At 41.1% G+C, this 10,456-nt stretch overlaps 1 pseudogene; it reads left to right on the top strand.

The window, feature by feature from the left end:
• Positions 1–9,889: 9,889 nt before the first annotated feature.
• On the top strand, positions 9,890–10,193 carry LOC142873431 (ragulator complex protein LAMTOR5 pseudogene; annotated as a pseudogene).
• Positions 10,194–10,456: the final 263 nt, after the last annotated feature.

Below are 10,456 nucleotides of genomic sequence, written 5' to 3'. Positions count from 1 at the left end.
TTCAAACGCTTGCTTCTGAGAAACTGAATATCATGGGAAAATGCTCATGATCAAACAAAAGGAAACAAACGAGGACAAAAATGGTATTCAAAAGATAGTTTATATTAAAAAAAAATATATATATATATATATACACACACATACACAAAACACATAGTATAAAATGCCTACCTACTGTATGTATGTTGGAGGGGATGGGAGGTGTTGTATGTATATTGGAGAAAACATTGGAAGGAAACATGCCCAAAGGTTAAAATGGCATTCTCTTGGTGAAAAGATTATGTGATTTTAATTTCTCTCTTATACTTTTGTAAAGTTTTGAAAAATATAGATACTAAGCATGGATTACACTAAAAATACACCCCCCAAAGCAATACGCTGTTATTTTCACCCCAGAGGCCAGGTGAGGAACCTGAGTAAAAACAAGTCTGCATTCTGCAGTCAAAGGGAGGCAGGTTTTTTTTGTTTTTTTTTTGAGACAGAGTCTCGCTTTGTTGCCCAGGCTAGAGTGAGTGCCGTGGCGTCAGCCTAGCTCACAGCAACCTCAAACTCCTGGGCTCAAGGGATCCTCCTGCCTCAGCCTCCCGAGTAGCTGGGACTACAGGCATTCGCCACCATGCCCGGCTCATTTTTTGTATATATTAGTTGGCCAATTAATTTCTGTCTATTTATAGTAGAGACAGGGTCTCGCTCTTGCTCAGGCTGGTTTCGAACTCCTGACCTCGAGCAATCCGCCCGCCTCGGCCTCCCAGAGAGCTAGGATAACAGGCGTGAGCTACTGCGCCCGGCCGGGAGGCAGGTTTTACCTCTGGCTCAGCCTTTTTCTAGCTGTATTACTGGGAACAAAGTGCCATGCTTTACAGTACATTAGTTTCCTCATCAATAAAATGGAGATGATAGTCATACCTCTTTCATGGGGTTTTTACGAGGAATTTAGGTGACATATGTAAAGTGTCAAGTGTACTGTCTAGCACAGAGTAGATAGATATTTTGCAATGGTTTCTATTGTTATTAGTACTTCCTATTTGTTTTGAGATAGGGAACTGGCATGCCCTGCTTGATAAGGAGTCATAAGGCCGAACCAAGGTGATAAAGGTTGGCTTCTCTGGTAAAATAAGAGGCAGTAGAGAAGCCAGCCAAACCCAGCTGGAACCAAGGTGATGACAAAAAAAAATGACCACAGGTTACCCTCACTGGTCATTATGCCCCACTTATGATGTTTTATCATACGAAAAGAAACTCCCACCTATATGGTTTAAAAAGGGGAGGAACCCTTGGTTCCAAGAACTCCCCACACCTTTCCCAAAAATCTTATGAATAATCCTCCCTCTGCTTAACATAAAATTAAATAGAAGGTATAAAATAAGACCCTAGAAACTCACAAAATGCTACTCTTCATTGCTCTGAGAGAAAGTAGCTGCTCTGCCTATGGAGCAAGCCTTCCTTCTGTTTCTTTGTTACTTCAATAAACTTGCTTTTGCTTTACTCTGTTGGCTTGCTGCTGAATTCTTTCCTGTGCGAAGCCAAGAACCCATTTGGCCTTCGTGCTGGGCCTCAGTTTTGGGGTTCACTTTCCTGTATCAGTTTGATTCGTCCTCTGATGATTGTTAACTTGCTGAGATGCTTAGTTTACCATTCTAGGTGACAAGTTCCTTGAACACAGGGACTGGTTTTATGTTTACTTAGAACAGTGCTTGGCCTAGAGCTGAGTTGTTTTTTTTCCCTGACTTCTTTTCTTTTTTCCCTCCTCCCCACCGATTTCACATATTATTCTGTACCAGGTAACAGTCACCTAGCAAACCTGATTGATAAGGTCACATTGCAGATACAATAGGGTGACAGGGTGACTTGTCCAGGATACCACAGGCTCTGCATTTCTGTTACTTATCATACCATATGCTGTATAAAATTATATGATTGCAGCTGAGTGTGGTGGCACGTGCCTGTAGTCCCAGCTGCTCAACAGGCTGGGGCAGGAGAATAGCTCCAGCCCAGGAGTTCAAGGTCAGCCTGGGCAACACAGTGAGACCCTGTCTCAAAAAATAAGAAAAGGAAAAAAGAAAGAAAAGAAAAAGTATATAATTGTAAAGACTGCAGAGAGCTCCCTACATTTGAATTATGGCTACTTGTAGTCTCTTCACAGCAATACTGAGGATTGTCTTCCACTTCAGAATTTCCAATTTTGAGTAAGGATGTTGAAAGATCCAACCTTAAAAAAGAAGACACACACATTAAACAAAAAAGGGATATTTCAAAATTAAACTGAGTCAGTACTCTCACTGGGTAAACCCTGTCCAGCCATCAGGCTAATAAAGCCTACTTGAAAAAAGGAACCAAAATCCATTTTTATTAAAATATACATAATCATCAGCTTTAGAATGACCTCTTATCAAGGGAATTTGCACTGGAATGGGATCAAAGCTCTAACCCAAAATAATTAAATCCCTATGATGGCATCTGAAGTATTTGCGGACTTTGAAGAATCCCCACATAGTGTGTGGACCCACAGGCCAGATTCTCCAGCATCCCCCAGTTTAGGGACAGATTCCCTTATACCAGAGAAAACATTTTATCAGTGGTCAATAAGCCTGGGTTCTGTTTCTGACTCTCCCACTAACCAGTTTGGGTACTCAACACCTCTGGGCATCAGTTTTCTCATCTGTGAAATAAGAAAATTGAATGTGATGATCTTCTCAGGCTCCACTCAGCTCTAACATTCTTCTCTTTGTAAAAATTCTACCTTTGTAGGGTATACGTGGAAAGATCCACAAACAACTTTCAGGAATTTGGGAGAAGAGGAAAACCTGCTATTTCTTTATTTCATCCCACTAATTCTAGTCCATTCAATAAGCCAGTATATTACATATAGAAGAAAATTTGGAAGATAAAGAAATGAAAGGGAGAAAAAAAGAACATAGAATCCTATCACAAGATGGTGTATCTCCTTCCAGAATTTTTGCCTTATGCGTAGGAGAAACATTGGCTGTAATTAGAATGGGTACCTGGTATTCCATGTCCTGTTCTCTTGCCCTTGTTGTGAGCTCTTCATTTTAGCCACAGCTCCAGATGAAACTGTGGATTGGGGCATCGTTGCCATCCAAGAGCCAACGACCTGGATTTGACTAATAATGTTACCCCATCTTCGAGGCAACCAAGATGTGGCCATAGTGTGGGCACTTTATTCAAACACAGCTAATCAGAGTCATTAGCTGGGATTGACACATGACATTGGGACAAAAGAGTCACTTTCTACTTAGGAAGAGAGCACCTGAATCTAGGGATGGCAGTGACCATCTTCTTCACCACGTGGAGAGAGCCTGACTGCAGAGTGCAGTCATGCAGAGTTGGACCGAGGATTCCCTGCAGTGTGGAGTCCTCACATCCTGCCCTGGATCCTGTTCTTGCAGTTCTTCCTTTAATCTTGTAAGCTACCCTCTAGGACACAAACAACTAATTATCTTGTCACTTAAGCTAATGTGAGTTGAGTTCTTGTCACTCACCCACCAAGAGTCCTGACTAACGTAATCATAATCACATTCAGGCTCATCCCCACTGGATCATAATAACAATCCTAACCTTAGACTGGAAGAATGAACAAGCTCCATCTGGTTTCCTTAGGACTGGAAAATGTCCTAATTGTTCCCAGCCTCCAAACCTGGGATTAAGTCCTGCCCTTCAGTGACGAAGACTTTGTTCCTTGCTGACAGACTACCTGGTAGGCTGACCACCTGCTTGCCATTTGATTGTCTACTGAGAGACTTCCTGTCCCTGGGCCACCTATTTAAATTCTTGGACATTTCCATGCTGCACCCTCTGGATATCTCATGGTTAACTTCACTGCTACTTGCTGCTTTGCCATACCTCACAGGCTTGTTCTTAGCATGTGCACCTGGATCTGTTTCCTCAATATCTGGCCCGCCCCAGTGAGACAGGTCCAGTCCTAAATTCTGATCCCTCATTACATCAAATTCAGAAGTATATGTAGGGTAGGTGGGGAAGGTGTGGAATGGACACCTGACACCTAAGAACATTCTCTAGAAGCAAGAACATTTCAAGAGTTCTTAAGGTTGTCAGATCTCTGATGAAAAGGTCATGAGAAGCCCCCCCATGAGATCCATAGCAGTCCGCCCTCCCTCCTACTCACTCCCTGAGTAGAGTAGCAGTCAGCTGTCCTATGCCTGTGCTCCAAGGGAGGACAAGGTTCCCTTTTTCCAACAGCTCACATCTTACCTCCTTTACAACCTCATTCAGGGATAGACAGTATTCTTTCCAGATTTGTGCAACCATTTTCCCTGGGAGGTCTCTTTTATAACATTTAAACAATTTAAGAACAAATTTTTGCCTTTTGGCATAGAAGCCCTGGTTCCCTGTCCAGGGTAGTTTGTTTTTGTGATGGAAGGGCACTGAGCCACTCTTCCGGGCACATGAATGTCATTGTCACCAAAGCCATGGTCTTGGCTTCTCAGAACCATGAAGAAAATACTCCCAAGGTATAGAGTGGAGAAATTGGGGTGGTGGAGGCTGTATCAGAGGGGGATGCCTTGGAAAAGTCTGAGATGGAGTCCATGAACTTAAATGTCTGGCTCCGAATGAGGTTACAGTAAGAGGATGGCTGGGTAAGGGTTTGAAACTAAGGGAATGGAAGTAACTCTCTCTGGTTGCTTGTCAGAGTCGAGAGGGTGAAAGTGATCTTACCATTTTCAAAACAGATCTTGGATGAAAGTGAGAAGTGGATGACAACAGGTAAACTGCTCTCCTGGTTTTGGTTGTCAAAAGCTAGGAAAAAAGAAGGAACATGAATGAAGAGATAAAAAGAGCATCATCAACAGAAAATCCAGTTGTATTTTAATATTCTCATCAGGGCATTAGCAAAGTTTTCCATAAATATCAACCCATGAAATATGCTCATCATTTGCTCTAGAAATGAATCAGCTCTCTAAACTGAAAACTCTGCTGCATAATTTTTTGATTTATTAAAAGACTGTTTCATTTACGCTTTTGTTCTAAGAACTGCCCTCCACATGAGACTGCTGAAAAAGGACTCATGCTTTATTTTCATTCCTTCTTCTATCAACTGGATAATAGAGGCAAAAAAAAAAAAAAAAAAAAGTCTCCCAGGACACAAGGCCCCTCTGTGTCATTATTAAGTTTTGTGCTAAAATGTAAATTTAAAACAAGAAACTTTACTAATCTATGAAGTGGAATGAATTCATCCTGTGGAGAAAAAAATATAGTTTATATGCTATCTAAAAGGAAAAACTGGTACACTGTGAAAAGAAAACAAAACTCCTGGGAACTTCTTAAACTTTATTATATGAATTAGGAGGTTCATAAGTCCAGAATTCCATAACAATTAGGCTGCATCTAAAAAAAAAAGTAACACAGAAAAATTATAATGACAAAAAAAATAACAGAAATAAGGCTGCAGGTAAGAATTTTCACAACTGCAACATATATTTATCAAACACTTAACTGTCTCCTAGGCACTATGCTAAGCACTTTATACGCATTTTATCATTGCATTCTCTCAACAAAGTTCTACACTTAACCGCCCTCACTTTAAGATGAGGAAATCAAGACTTATATTTTCCCAATTTCACAGGACTGGTTAGTGGTAGAACTGGAATTCAGTCTTTTGGAGGCTTTCTAACTCCAAAGAATGTGGTTCCACTCCTCATACCATATTGGCTGTCATTAAAATTAAAAATATAAGCCAGAGAAAATATTCAGTGCTTCTATAGCTGCTGATGCTCGTAACGATCAAGTTCATCATTGCCATATAAACTTGGTCAGTGGGGAAGGATTGGTCCTATCTCTTGTTGATTGGCAGGTCTTTTGGAATCCCCTCCATGTTAGTCCTTGCCTTCTAAGAACCTGACACCAGTATGTGACTAGATGTAAAAGAGATTTATTAGGGGAAATGCCTGAGAGAGAACATGGGGAGGGAGGTGGAGGAGGCTGGGAGAGCCTCCTCTCAGCCTGTGATGTAGGTCTGACCCCGAGTAAAGGAGAGAGGGAAGGAAGGAAGGTTGGGTAGAAGCATCTTCTGTTGCCGTGCAGTCTAAGTTTAGCAAAGCCCATGGAGAGTTCTTAAACCATAGCCACCCATCAGAAGAGTCCTCTGTCTCCTAGGAATGAACCTGCCTTGGTGTCCTGCCATGTTCACTCATCTACTGGAAGTAGCCCACGTCAAGTGGGCTTCAGCACAAAAGCGGTGATGAATTTTTGAGCCCAGCCATTGAGGTCATCAGCTAATTACCCTTACTGTCATCCAAGACTTGAGAGATGCCTTTTCATGGCCATGGCCTTCTATAAGGCCATTCTAAACTGCCCTCAAGGGTCCTGACATGCTTCTCAATGGAAACATGCATGTTAAACAGATGTACACAAATTTTAACATTAAACATGAATTTTCATCTACTCTGAATGCTCCCATAAAACAAAAGTAAAATAAAAACAGAGGGAGACAGAGAAAGAGAGAAGGGATCTATAAATGAAAAACACTACATTAGGGCTAGGGCAGGTGGCTTATGCCTGTAATCTTAGCACTTTGGGAGGCCAAGGCCAGAGGATCACATGAGGCCAGGAGTTTGAGACCAGCCTCAGCAAGAGCAAGACTCTGTCTCTACAAAAAAAAAAAAAAAATTAGCTGGGCATGGTGATGCATGCCTGTAGTCTCTGCTACTCGGGAGGCTGAGGCAGAAGGATCACTTGAGCCCAGGAGTTTGAGGTTGCAGTGAGCTATGATGGTGTCACTGCACACTAGGGACAAAGCAAGACCCTGTTTCAAAAAACAAACAGACTAAAAAAAAAAAAAAAAAAAAAATTCTGGCACTGCGGATAATCTAAAAAAAACAAACAAACAGAAAAACCACTACATGAGAAATTTAAAAAACCAACCAGCCAAACAACTAACAAATAAAACAAACAAAAATATCTCCTAAATTTCATGGCTCCTAAGACTTCTCAGGGGCCTCTGAGCCTATCTATTCTCAGTCACTGATAGGACTTCAAGAAGCCACCTCTATGAAATCACAAGGACAAAAATGAACCCCTCTCTCAGCTCACAGTCACAGTACTATTGCAGGAGCAGAGCTGGCCATGGAAAACTCAATGGGGGGATAAGACTTCATTGCTTTGGGAAGGCTGTTTCTCTCTCTCTCTCTCTCTCTCTCTCTGGCTCGCTTGCTTACTCTCCTTTTACAGCAGCCTGAGATGTTGCCCGATATTGTAATAACACATATTGGGTAAAGGGAAGCAAACGAATGGAGGATATTGATCCCTAGGTCTGGAGTCTGAAGACCAGAGTTCCATTTCAAATTCTGCAATAATTACTAAGATTACTGGTGTAAACAATAGCCACCACCTATATAGCTCACTTCAGATTTCAAAACAACTTCAGAGTCTGCAGTTGTAGTTACTATGAATTACATCTCTTAGCTAGCTGGGGGTTTTTTTGTTTGTTTTTTTTGAGACAGAGTCTGACTCTGTTGCCCAGGCTAAAGTGCCGTGGCGTCAGCCTTGCTCACAGCAACCTCAAACTCCTGGGCTCAAGCAATCCTTCTGCCTCGGCCTCCCGAGTACAGGCATGCACCACCATGCTCGGCTAATTTTTTCTATATATTTTTAGTTGTTCAGCTAATTTCTTTCTATTTATAGTAGAGTCGGGGTCTCACTCTTGCTCAGGCTGGTGTCGAACTCCCGAGCTCAATCTGCCCATCTCAGCCTCCCAGAGTGCTAGGATTATAGGCGTGAGCCACCATGGCTGGCCTAGCTAGCTGTTTTTATTATAAAACCCTGGCCATTTGAATTGGAATGTCACAGTTTATTTTGTTTTCATAGGTGTATTTTTTTTCTTTTTTTATTAGGTTATAATTCACATACTCTAAGCTCACCCTTTGAAAGTATACAGTTCAGTGGTTTTTAGCACATTCACAAAGTTGTACAACCATCACCACTATCTAATTCCATAATATTTTCATTACCCCCAAGAGAAACTCCATACCTATTCACAGTAACTCCTCATTTTCCTCTCACACCAACCTCTGGAATCCATTAATCTACTTTCCGTTTCTATAGATTTGCCTTTTCTGGATATTTCATAAAAAGGAATCATATGATATGTGGCCTTTTGTGACTTGCTTCTTTCACTTAGCATGTTTTCAAGGTTCATCCATTTCATAGCATAGGTCAGTATTTCACTCATTCCTTTTTATGGCTGAATCATATTCTATTGTATGGATATATCATGTTTTGTTAAGCCATTTATCAAGGGATAGACATGTGGGTTTTTTCCACATACTGGCTACTATGAATAATGCTGCTATGAACATTTGTGTATAAGATTTCATGTGGAGATGTCTTTCATTTTCTTGGGTATACACCTAGAAGGAGAATTGTTAGGTCATATGCTAACTATTAATATATGTTTACATTTATGAGGAATTGCCAAACTGTTTTCCAAAACAGCTACACTATTTTACCTTCCCATTAGTAATGGATGAGGGCTCCAGTTTCTCTACATGTTCTCCAACATTTGTTATTATCCATCTTTTCTTTTTTTTGAGACAGAGTCTTGCTTTGTTGCCCAGGCTAGAGTGAGTGCCGTGGCGTCAGCCTAGCTCACAGCAACCTCAAACTCCTGGCTCAAGCAATCCTTCTGCCTCAGCCTGCCGAGTAGCTGGGACTACAGGCATGCACCACCATGCCCGGCTAATTTTTTATATATATATTAGTTGGCCAATTAATTTCTTTCTATTTATAGTAGAGATGGGAGTCTTGCTCTTGCTCAGGCTGGTTTCAAACTCCTGACCTCGAGCAATCCGTCTGCCTGGGCCTCCCAGAGTGCTAAGATTGCAGGCGTGAGCCACCGTGCCCGGCCTCCATCTTTTCAGTTATAGTCATCCTAGTGGATGAGGGGCTTATTTCTAAACTTAATTCATCTACTAGTTATTTGATGGTGGACTCAACCCTGTTTTACAAATATGTTACCTCCTGAAACAGCACTGCAACAGAACCTTCTATGATAATCAAACTGTTAAAAAAAAAAAAAAATTAGCTGGGTGTAGTGGTCCCAGCAACTTGGGAGGTTGAGATGGCAGAATCACTTGAGCCCAGGAGTTGGAGGTTACAGTGAGCTACGATGGCACCACTCATTGCACTCCAGCCTCTGTGACAGAGCAAGACTCTGTTTCTAAAAAAAAAAAGTTTTAAATGTGCACTGTCCAAGATAGTAGCCATTAGCCACATGTAACTATTGAGCACTTGAAACATGGCTAGTGAGACTGAAAAACTGAATGTCTAATTTTATCCAATTTTAATTAATTCACACACAGCTAGTGTTACTACACAGGAGATGGCAGTCCTAGAAAAATAGTAGGGAACTGGAAGAATAGGATTCTCCATACTTTTGATGGCAATATATTTCCCTCTAAATTTTGTCTTCATTGAATTGATGTCTAGTTCCTAAATTCAAAATTCTGGCCATTGAAAGTGGGATACTCTTTGGTACTTACAGTTAGACACTCTGGTCTGCCAAGGATCACTTTGTGATTTGGAGCAAGTTATTTAATCTCTCTGAACCTAGCTATCATTTATAAAATGGATACACTAATATTTATCTGATAGGGTTCTCTAGAAGATTAAATAAGATAATGCATGTAAAAATCTAGCACAGTGCCTGGCCCAATAAAAGTTAACTATTAGCATGATCATCATCACTAGCAGAATCAACCTGTGGTATGTCCACATTTGCAGTCTCTCTTCCAGGTAGACAGAAACATGATTAGAAATACTGATCCAAAGCATCTAACACAGCCTACATTCACAGGGACTCTTAGAAACAGAGTTTCAGAGGCTGGGCTCTGGGATGAGGTGGACAGAGGGCAGGATGGAGATGACCTTGGAGCAGCACTTGGAGGACACATGAAGAATCTGTCTATTGTTGGAGTTCTGTGTACAGATTCACAAGGACTTAATCCAGGCTGCCGTGGAACTGGTTGGATGAACATACTGGAGTGGTATTTGTTCTAGCCCAGCAAGTAGCTAAGCTAACCTCTGACCCCACTGATATTCCTGTAGTGTGTCTAGAATCAGAAAATAGGAATATTATGATCCAGAAACATGATGGCATCACAGTGGCAGTGCACAAAATGTCCTGTCCTGTCACAGGGACTCGATCCTACGTATATTAATTATCTTATAGAACTACTAAAGTTCTAGCAATTAGGCTATTCATTTAGTGTACATTGGGCACTTTTCTATTTATTTTAGAGTAAGTTGCTTCTTAACACTCTGTGGACCAACCTCTCAAGATATTAGTAAAAAAGGATCATGTTTTAAAGCAGTAGGTCCAGGTCACTTTGTATACAGGATTTTGTTATATTTAATAAATCTGTTCTGGTGGGGTAAGGAAACAGAGTTTCAGAGAGATTTATGATCATTCATAAAGTCAGTC

The sequence above is a fragment of the Microcebus murinus genome, chromosome 10, assembly GCF_040939455.1.
Source record: "Microcebus murinus isolate Inina chromosome 10, M.murinus_Inina_mat1.0, whole genome shotgun sequence".
Lineage (NCBI taxonomy): Eukaryota > Metazoa > Chordata > Mammalia > Primates > Cheirogaleidae > Microcebus > Microcebus murinus.
Note: the sequence above shows the minus strand (reverse complement) of the source record. Positions and strands in the feature narration are given on the sequence as shown.